At 45.8% G+C, this 11125-nt stretch overlaps 1 pseudogene; it reads right to left on the reverse strand.

The window, feature by feature from the left end:
* Positions 1 to 1687: 1687 nt before the first annotated feature.
* Positions 1688 to 10438, reverse strand: LOC139012949 (forkhead box protein M1-like; annotated as a pseudogene).
* Between the last annotated feature and the right edge of the window lie 687 nt (positions 10439 to 11125).

Raw genomic sequence — 11125 nt, forward strand, 5'->3', positions numbered from 1 at the left:
CCTTCCTCTCTGAAATAAATAAAAGTATATTAAAAAATAAAAAATAGCCCTAACCAGTTTGGCTCAGTGGATAGAACATCGGCCTGCAGACTGAAGGGTCCCAGGTTCGATTCCGGTCAAGGGCATGTGCCTTGGTTGCGGGCACATCCGCAGTGGGGGGCGTGCAGGAGGCGGCTGATCTATGTTTCTCATCGATGTTTCTGACTCTCTAGCCCTCTCCTTTCCTCTCTGTAAAAAAATCAATAAAATATATTAAAAAAAAAAAAAGAATATCCAGTTGTTTCTTCACTATTTGTTGAAATATTTTCTTTCCCTACTGATATGCTTTGGCACTGTTGTTGAAAATCAGTGGATTATACAGTGTGGGTTGATTCCTGGACTCTATCCTCTATCAGATCATGTCTGTCCTAAGATCAAAATCACAGTCTTGACTATTGTGACTTTAGAAAGTTAAAGTTAGGTAAGTACTCCAGATTTTTTCCTTTTTAAAAAAAAATATATTTTATTGATTTTTTACAGAGAGGAAGGGAGAGGGATAGAGTTAGAAATATCCATGAGAGAGAAACATCCATCAGCTGCCTCCTGCACATCCCCTACTGGGGATGTGCCCGCAACCAAGGTACATGCCCTTGACCGGAATCGAACCTGGGACTCTTCAGTCCGCAGGCCGATACTGTAGCCACTGAGCCAAACTGGTCAGGGCGATTTTTTCCTTTTCTTTTTACACCCTGAATTTTATTGAGTAGTTACAGTAGTGTGCTTGCACTGGCTCACATGCATATGGCCAGCTGGGGCCTAGGTGGCTCTTTGCAAAGCTGCAGTGCAAGCTAAGGAAGCCCAGCAGGTCGGAGCCTTTTAGCCTTCTCAAGCCTCAGGCCAAGTTCTCATCAGTGCTAGTTTCTCTGGCATGATTAGGGGCACCACAGAGACACATCCCGTGGGCACACATCTGGGCACCCACACTCGGTTTCAAATGCACCATTCCCCACCCCCAACTCAACTCAACACATTATAAGAGACATTTTTACCAGGATTGCTTCTTGGAAACATGGGGAGGTGGGAGGGAAGAGCAGTAAGAGGGGCTCTGGCAAAGCAGATCTGCTTGTCTGGGTGCCTACAGTGAAGCATCCTTGAGGCAGGCAACTTGGGCCCGGAGGAAAGCGTGCCCTGCAGGTCCCCCTTCTCTAGGGTCTAAAAGCAAGGAACAGAAGCAAACTGAAACCCCTGTCACGCTACCCACCTTCTGATAGCCTTAGATAAGGACCTAAGGAAATAAGCTTACATTTAAAAATAGAGGATAATTTGGAGCATATACACTATTTATAGGACACCCTGCATGGAACAGGGAAGGTGAAACTGCTGGGCACAGAATGCAAACAGTTCTGGGAGTTCCTAATCTTTTCATCCTCATTTCTGCTCTGCCCACCCTTCAGCTCTTGCAGGGGGGAGTGAGGAATCAGATTCTCTAGGGGAGCATAGGGTGGCACAGAGTCCAGATACCAGGGCCTGGAGGCTTGTAGAGGGCCCAGTGGTGGCTGTGGCATGATGTCTGCTGTGGCATAACCAGGCAAGGTGGGGCTAGAGGGGCGGACGGTCCCTGCTTGCTGTCCTTCCTCAGGCCTGGGATGGCCCAGCCACATGACTGCAAAGAGTAGACAGGTTGGGCAGCAAGGGTAAGGTCAGGTCTCTACTGCAGCTCAGGCATGAGCTGAGCCCAGTGATGTTGTCAGGCCCAGCAGGTCCTCCTCCAGGCCAGGGAAGCTGATGTCCAGCAGGATCTGGCTCAGGCTGTCATTCATTGGGTCCAGAACCAGGCCTTCTGTCAGGGAACGGTTGGCTGGAAGGCTGGCAACCTGTGGTTCCCCAACCGTGGGGTAGCTTGGTTTGGGGACTTACATTTCTGAGGGGGAACAGCTGCTAAAGAGGTCAGAGTTGAGGTCAAAGGGCTCAGAATTGAGTTCTTGGGGTGAGTCAAAGAGGGGCAACTTTCAGTGGGGTGGTACTGAGATCTGTCAGCCCCAGGGAGTCAGGAAGAGGGCAAAGGTACCCTCAGGGGCTGAAACCTAACCCTTCAACTTTGGCTGGGGGTGTAAGCCTCCAGGATTTGGGGCTCAAGGGGAGGACAGATTTGCTCGAGGTGGAGGAGATGGGCAGCATCTCCTTAATGGGTATCTTAAACGGTCCTCCCTTCTGGGAGTAGCCAAGCTGGGAGGCAGGCACAGAGGGCTCTGAAGGGAGAGTGAGCTCTGTGGCTGGTCTTGAAGTCCCAGGGGCTCTGAGAAGAGCAGCGCGGGCTCGTCCACACAGGGAGGCAGCAGGTGCTGTTTCCTTCGAGACCGGCTCATCTCCCTCCCCTCATTCGTTTCATCACCAGCATATCAGACACACACCGGGTTGGGGGCCTGAGCCCACTGCAGGACTTCCCGGACCTTTGAGTGGGAGTGGGGGGCACTCCTCCCAGGACTGAGACAGCTCCTCTTTGACAGGTGGGCACGGCGAGGGCCACTCTCTCAGGGGCGGGCTCTCCGCCTTGATGGGCCTCCCTCAGTGTGGCCTTTCCTTCCCGGGCTGTGCTTCTTCCTCCTGATGGACTGAACTGGAAGCAGAGGCGATAGCCCTTCTCCAAGCAGGAGTTTCTCCTCTTTCACGGGCCCTGCAGTGGGCAGAGGGGCTACCCCCTCATCAGTTAGCGGCACAAATCCTGAAAGAGAATCTAGGTGCCGAAACCGGTTTGGCTCAGTGGATAGAGCGTCGGCCTGCGGACTGAAAGGTCCCAGGTTCGATTCCGGTCAAGGGCATGTACCTGGGTTGCGGGCACATCCCCAGTGGGGGATGTGCAGGAGGCGGCTGATCGATGTTTCTCTCTCATCGATGTTTCTGACTCTCTATCTCTCTCCCTTCCTCTCTGTAAAAAATCAATAAAATATTTTAAAAAAAGAAAGAAAGAGAATCTAGGAGACTACATGGACAATCTGGGGGTGACCTTCTTAACCAAGACTGGAAACCCGGAAGCTTGGGGCAATATGGACTCGCTTGCTGTGGCGGGCCAGCTCTGAGCTCGTGAGTGAAGCTGCCAGGGGCAATGGCACCTTTACTGAGGGCTGTAACACCAGTGGCTGGTTCGCTGGGAACTGAATGGGTACCAGGTCTGAGCTGGCCCAGGGTAGCAATGGCTTCATCTTCCGCCATGCGCCCAGCGGGAGTGCAGTTTTGATGGTCACATTCTGGCGGAGCTCAGGATTGGGTTGTTTCTGCTGCTTAAACACCTGGTCCAAGGCCAAGTAGCGATTGGCACTGGGGTGAATGGTCTAAAAGGAGACCTTGCCATTGGCAGATGTCTCTCGAACAAACATGTCAAGAAGAGAAAGATTATGGCAAATGGAATTCCTCCAGCCTGGCTTTCCATATGCTTAAAATAGGGGAAGTCGTCCTCGGTCCACGTGTAGATGTCTTTCGAGGTCATACATTTCCTCTCAGTCCTGTTGATGGCGAATTGTATCATGGCCACGAAAGAGTACGGCGGCCGCTCAGACACAGAGTCCTCCCAGGATGTTGATCCTCCTGGGGGCTTCTCAACCTTAACCTGATTCGGCTCCAGGTGCTGGTTTTCCTTCCCTCCATCTCTTGCTTGATGCTGCAGGAGCCCAGGCCAGAACTCATCGTTCCCAGCCACTGCATGCTGGTCAAGCTGGTGTTAAGAGCACAGCCTGCTGCCTCACTGCCTGCACAGTTCTCCTATCTCTGCCCGAGACGGCGCCAGGTGGTCTAGGAAGACTCACATCCGTAACTGCAGGTTCAGGTCCCAGCGTCTTGGTGATCCCTTCTGTCCTCTTGGAATCACTGCTGGTTTGGGCTTGAGGTTGGGGTTCTGGAGGGTGAGTGGGGGCTCCGCCCCAGCTAATGAGGATGAATTTGTTGGGCCCATTGCTGCCACTCTCTTCCTTTGGTGGTCAATGCTGTGATGATGCTCTGGATATTGGCATTGTTGGGATGGCTACCACTTGGGTGTGGGGCATAGTGGGTGGTTAATAATCTTGAACCCAGCTGGGAACTTGCAAGAGGTGGACTCTGCCACTTCTTGGAGGCCTGTGCCTGACCAGGCTCTTGGTGGGCAGGGGCCTCTTGAACAGGTAGGGGCAGCCTCTGTCTTTTGAGAATCGGTGGCTGATGAGGCTGGTTTTCATTAGAAATCTGTGTTTTCACTATGGACTCTGAGAAAGTGCAAGGAGCGGCAGGATGTAGCGTAACCCCTGGGCTGTGGCTCCTAAGGCGGGCTCCTCCAACCTGGGGTGGAGCCAGGGCACCTGGCAGGGACTCGAGCCAGGCCTGCCGGATCCCCAGCCGGTGGGAAGGGTGGGCAATACCCGGGAGGTTCCTGGGAAGGAGGGGGTCTGGGCCAGGGGGCTGGGGCTGGGGTCAGACACCCACTTTTTTCCTTTTTAAGATTGTTTTGGCTATTCTTGGTCTTTTACATTTCTATGTACATTTTAGAATCAGGTTGTCAATTTCTTTTTGTTGTTGTTAATCCTAACCCAAGAATATTTTTTTCATTGAGTTTTAGAGAGAGTGGAAGGGAGGGGAGAGACAACATTGATGTGAGAGAGACACATCGATTGGTTGCCTCCCACATGCACCCTGACTGGAGCCAGAGATCAAGCCTGCAACTGAGGTATGTGCCCTTGACCGGGAATCAAACCCGTGACCCTTCAATCCAAGGGCCGATGCTCTAACCACGAAGCAAAATCAGCCAGGGCCTCCTTATACTTTCTTTTTTTAAACTTTGGGATATATATATATATATATATATATATATATATATATATAGACTTCAGAGAGAGGGAGAGAGAAACATCAATGCTGAGAAAATAACTACCCTAGCCAGTTTGGCTCAGTGGATAGAGTGTAGGCCTGTGGATCAAAGGGTCCCAGGTTCGATTCTGGTCAAGGGCATGTACTTGGTTGCAGGTTCCTCCCCAGCCCGGGACCTGGTCAGGGCTTGTGCAGGAGGCAATGAATCAATGTGTTTCTCTCACATTGATGTTTCTGTCTTTCCCTCTCTCTTCCACTCTCCCTAAAAAATCAATGGAAAAGTATCTTCAGGTGAGGATTAACAACAACAACAAAAAATGAGAATCATTGATCGGCTGCCTCCTGCACAGTCCCCACAAGGAATTGAGTCTGCAACTCGGGCATGTGCCCTGACCAGGAATCGAACCGTGACCTCTTGGTTCCTAGGTTGATGCTCAATCACTGAGCCATGCTGGTCAGGCTTCCTTATATTTTCTTATAGACTCTTTCTGAATCTTGGTTTTAAATTTTGGTCTATGATCCTCTCAGATTAATTTTAGAGGCCATGGTCATTTTTAACTACCATTTATTAAAAAAGATAGCCACTTATTGTAAAATTCAATAAAGAATTTTACAGTAAACACATATTCTCACCACCTAGATTCTAACATTAGGACCTGGCTGGTTTGGCTCAATGGATAGACCGTTGGCCTGCAGACTGAGGGTTCTGGGTTTGATTCTGGTCAAGGGCATGTACCTCAGTTACAGACTTGATCCCCATGTGGAAGGCAATCACTTGGTGTGTCTTTCTCACATTGATGTTTCTCTCTCTGTCTCTTCCCCTCCATTCTCTCTAAATATCAATAGAAAAATATCTTCAGGTAAGGATTAACAAAAAAAAAAAAGAAAAAATAATAAACTCTAATATTAACATTTCACTACTACTTATATTATCGCTTACCTATTTACTATCCATCCATCTCTTCATCCACATATCCATCCACAATACATCTTACTTTAAAAATATATGTCCAGATATATTGAAGACAATAGACCTGGCCCACGTGGCTCAGTTGGTTGAGTATTGTCCCATGAACCAGAGGTCACAGGTTCAATTCCTGGTCAGGGCACATGCCTGGGTTAGGGTGTGCACAACATAACCCAGGCAGGAGGCAGCCAATCTCACATCGATGTTTCTCTCTCTCTCTAAAAAATCAATAAGACATTTTTAAAAGCTGCAGACAATAGTACTCTTCCCCCTAAGTGCTTAAGCATGGATAAATCAATTGATAGGTCAATATTGTTGACATACATGAAATACACAAATCTTAAGTGTACTTTCACTGTGTTGTGACAATGTGACTTGTAACCCAAACCTCTATTAAAATACAGAATTTTACCATCATCCCAGAAAGTTCCCTCATTCCTCTTCCCATTAATCACCATCCTCTGTACTCATGAAGCCACCATTTTTCTGGTCCTCCCACCCCCTGAATAGATAGTTCTGCATGTTCTAGGACTTCATATCATGAAATCACACAGCATGATTCTTCTGTGAAAGGCTTTTTCACTCAGTGTAATGTTTTTGAGATTCATTCATGTTGATATATGTGTATCAGTAGTGTGTTCCTTTGGGCTGATGAATAATATTCTATTGCACAGATATCACTGTTTATTTGTCCATCCTTGTATTGATGGTCACCTGGGATGGTGCCAATTTTTGGCTTTCTGAACATTCTTGTGCAAGCTTTTTGTGGATATATATTGTCAATTCCCTAGAAGTGGAATTGTTGGGTCAGAGGATAAGTATATTTTTAACTTTTTTGAGAAATTGTCAAGCAGTTTTCAAAAGTGGTTTTTATCATTTTATCATTTGCCAACCATGTATGAGAGCTATAGGTATGTCATATAGGGGTGCTCCTATAGACAAGCAGTCCCATTCCATGCGGGGCAAGTGATTGAGCTCTAGACTAACATTCAGGTTCTGGAAGGGCAATAGCTATTCTTTCATTAACAACTTTTTTTTTGAAATGTGTTCTATGTCAGGCCCTGGGATAACCACTGAGTGAAACAAGCAGGATTAAGTGAGACACAGACCGTGTCTTCAAGAACTCTGAAATGTGCCCAGTAGGCATGGCTCAGTGGTTGAGCATTGACCTATGAATCAGAAGGTTACGGTTTAAATCCCCGTCAGGGCATATGCCTGGGTTGTTGGCTCAATCCCCAGTGTGGGGCATGCAAGAGGTAGCCGATCAGTCATTCTCTCTCATCATTGATGTTTCTATCTCTCCCTCTCCCTTCCTCTCTGAAGTCAATAAAAATATATTTATTTAAAAAAATGTGAGACTCTGAAATGTGAGACTGGCAAGAAAACAACGATAACACTATGTGACAAAGACAAATAACGTGATTAAAGCAGGCCCAGGCCAATAGGAGGTGCAGAGGCAGTTAGGAGGGCTTCCAGGAGGTGACTTTTAATCTGAGTTCTTGAAGGATAAATATAATTCGGCCTCTCTCTGGGTTGAGGGGACAATTGAGTGTATGAGGGTCTGGGAAGAAGAGCTCTCCAGATAACAGGGAAACATTCAAGACTTGGAAGGTTAGCTAGAGGTTCAAGAAACTGTATGTAGGTAATTCAGAATGACTAGACTATAGGGTAAGGTTGGCAGGGGCCAACCTGCTAGAATTTGGACTTTAACTTCAAAGCACTGAGGAGCCTCTGAAGGGTTTTAATCAAGGCCATGACTTACTCAGATCTGCATTTGGGAAGGATTCCTCTGGCTGCTGTGGGTGAAAGGGGCTAAATGGATGTCTGGATGGTAGCCAAGAAGAAGCAAGAGGAAGAATCCTACTGAAGTAATGGCAGAGGGCAAGGAGGAAAGGGGCTGGGTTGATGGCAAGGAGGCAGAAGCAATGGAGTTTATTGTCAACAGATAGAAGGTAAGAGATTTATCAGATCCTCATCAGATCCTCATCAGTTCCTAACCAGAACTTGGCTGGAGTTCCTAACCAGAACTTTGGCTAGAGGTCCTGACTAGGCTGCTGATCAACTGAAGGCTGTCTTCGTGTCATTCCTTATTCGCTGACTCCGTCCACACCTTTGGGGACCCCTGGACCCGCTGGGATTGGACCCCAGCAACTGGCGCCCAACGTGGGGCATCTAGGTAAGTCCCCCCTATAGAGGATAAGTAGGGTAAGCGGGTAGTTAGTACAAAACGTAGATTGACAAGATGGGTCATACTGAGTCTAGAGAAAAAAGACTCTGTATTAATCTTTTAATGCATCTGCTTGCTAGCAGAGGAGTTAAGGTTACTCCCAGTCAGATAGAAAGTTTTATAGAATATGCATGTCAATGGGTTCCTGAGGATGGAACTGTTAATTTAACAACTTGGACTAAAATAGGAGAGCAAGTAATGTATTATCACACCTTCCATCCGGAGGACCAGAAGGTCCCAGAAAATACCTTTTCCCTCTGGAATTCAATTCGTGGCATCTTGGCACCAGAGGCAGAAACTATTGAACTTTCTCAAACTTTAAATAGTCCCTCGGATCCACCTAGAGAGGACACATCATTATTGTCTCCAGCTCAATCTAAGAGCAATTTAGCTATGCCTACTGATCCGAAGGAGAATAAATATCATAAACATGATCATTGTTCCTTTCCAGTCAGTAGAGAGGAGAGAGGCCCTCCCATTCAAAACAGGCTCCCTAAATTAGAAAGGAAGCCTAAACCAGGTCCTGCGGCTCCTAGGAGCTCCATGTCTAAATTTCAAAGGGCGATAAGAGAAGCTGAAGCTAATGGAGATCTTGAATTCTCACTCTGCTTCCCAGTTGCCTATGAGAATGAGTTTGATGAGGACGAAAACCCCACCTGGGAGGCTATACCTTACAAAATACTTAAAGAATTAAAATTGGCCTGCTCTGAATATGGACCCCTAGCTCCTTACACACTAACCTTGGTAGAAACCCTAGCCAATAAATGGATGACTCCTTATGATTGGTCACAGGTTTGTAAATCCTGTCTCTCAGGAGGCAATTACTTATTATGGAAAACTGAATATGATGATCTTGCTAAGAAAGCTGTAGCCACTAGCAAAAATTCCAGAGGAGGAATAATCCTAGACATGATATTAGGAGAAGGTGATTTTAACACGGCTCAGGAGCAAATGTATATGCCCAAAGAGGCACTTATTAAAGTAACCAGTTGTGCAGTAAATGCCTGGAAATCCCTACCTTATACAGCAGGAAAAACAACCACCCTTACAGAGGTTAAGCAGAACGTCGAGGAACCATATCAGGATTTCCTTTCTCGCCTCATACAGGCAGTCAAGAGAGTAATCAATAATGAAGAGGCAGCCGATATCCTAATCAAACAACTGGCTTTTGAAAATGCTAATAATACCTGTCAGGCTTTATTAAGGCCGATTCGCAGAACGGGAACTATAAATGATTTTATAAAACAGAAAAAAAAAAAAAGAAGGTAAGAGATTTATCAATGCCTCCCACATTTCTGCCTTAGGCAACTGAAGAGTACCTTACTATTTACTGTCATAAGGAAACAGGCGACATTTTACATAATAGTTTTTTCTTATAGGACTTTTGAAGTATTTAACTGGAATAAAAGGTAATATATATAGGAGTCCCCTCTTATCCATGGGGAATAAACTTCAAGACTCCCAGTGGATGACCAAAACTGTGGGTACCAAACTCCATATATACCGCTTTTTTTCTATACGGTACATATATACCTTTTTAGTTAAAGGAAGACTTTATGGCTTCTCTTTGACATACCCAAGTGGCTGGCATCACTACAGTAAGTCCTTCCTTAAAGCTGTAGATAGGTTCTGTGACTTTAAGCGAAATGGCATATACCAAAACCAATTTTACCATAGGCTAGTTGACATAGGCACGAGTTAAGTTCCTCTGGCACCTGAGCAATGTTACAATGAAAGGATGTTACTTGAGGACCTGCTGTCCTCCTGTGCTTTGGGGCCATTATTAAGCAAAAGTAGGGTTACTTGAACGCAGGCACTGCGATACCAGGAGGTGACGTGATAACCCAGACAGCTACCGAGTGATGACCACAGGACAGTGTGCACAGTGTGGAGAGGCTGGACGAAGGGTTGATCACGTTTTGAAGGTACATGATTTAAAACTTACCAATTTATTTCTGGAATTTCCATTTAACATTTTTGGAACACAGCTGACTGTAGGTAATGGAGACTGTGGAAAGCAAACCATGGACAAGGTGTGTGTGGGGGAACTACTGTATACTGTTTTAATCAATTTAAATGTAATATTTATTGTCTTCCAAGAAAAGCTGGGATCGCTTCGTTAATGTTTCCTGAACAAGAAAATGTAATTATTACTAAAACAAGGGACCTGGGAGTGGTCTTTTGGGCTCTTGCAACTACACAGGCCCATAAAAGCTGGGGAAAGAATTAGAAACCAACAAAAAACCTCCATCCATCTATTTAATCAACATTTACTGAGATTTTTTTTTTTGGATAAGGCCTTGTGCTAGGCGATGGGGATATGAAGGGAAATGACACAAGACCGCTCTCAAGGAGTTTACAATCTAACTTACCTTTGCTCTTGTGTACTGACTAGCACCTGCAGGGCCTTTTGCAATTTTGCGCTCAGCCTTCATCAAGTGGCATAGTACAGTGTAGCTGTCCAACTGCTGGTGTGACTGTACTCCTACAACTGTCCTGCAACGGCTTTGGCAACTGGGGGCATGAGCCACAGAGATGTTCCTAACGCCTGGATCTGCCTCTGGGAATTTACCTTGAGGAACTAGGGCTGTGGACAAGGATTTATGTACAGAGATGTCATTGCTGTTCTAAAGATACAGAGGCTACAACAACCTAACAATGGGAATTGGGAAAATAACTGATGGTGCATCCCTATGATGGACTATTAGGTGATAATTAGAAATAGTATTTAAAAGTAACTTCACGACATTCGGGAAAGACCAGAAAAAAAGTAGGACACACAGCTCTACTGAAGGTGCTCAAAGTCTCCAAAATTTAGTATTTTTAGGTTCTCTGTATTTTTCAAATTTTCGACAATGTGAATGTTATAGTATTTCTACAATCAGAAATTTTGGATTTCTTTTTTTTTTTTTTTTCCAAATTAGAGACAATAGCAGCGTTAAAGCTAGAAAGACAACCAAAATGACCAAGATTTGGGTTATTCTGTTATGAAGACTGACCAAAATTAACTGAAATTCTACATCTTTTCTTAAAATATATTTTATTGATTTTTTACAGAGAGGAAGGGAGAGGGATAGAGAGCCAGAAACATCAATGAGAGAGAAACATTGATCAGCTGCCTC

This window comes from Myotis yumanensis, unplaced genomic scaffold, assembly GCF_028538775.1.
Source record: "Myotis yumanensis isolate MYYU_CA2020_CCGP unplaced genomic scaffold, mMyoYum1.0.hap1 SCAF_6, whole genome shotgun sequence".
In the NCBI taxonomy this organism is placed as follows: Eukaryota; Metazoa; Chordata; class Mammalia; order Chiroptera; family Vespertilionidae; genus Myotis; species Myotis yumanensis.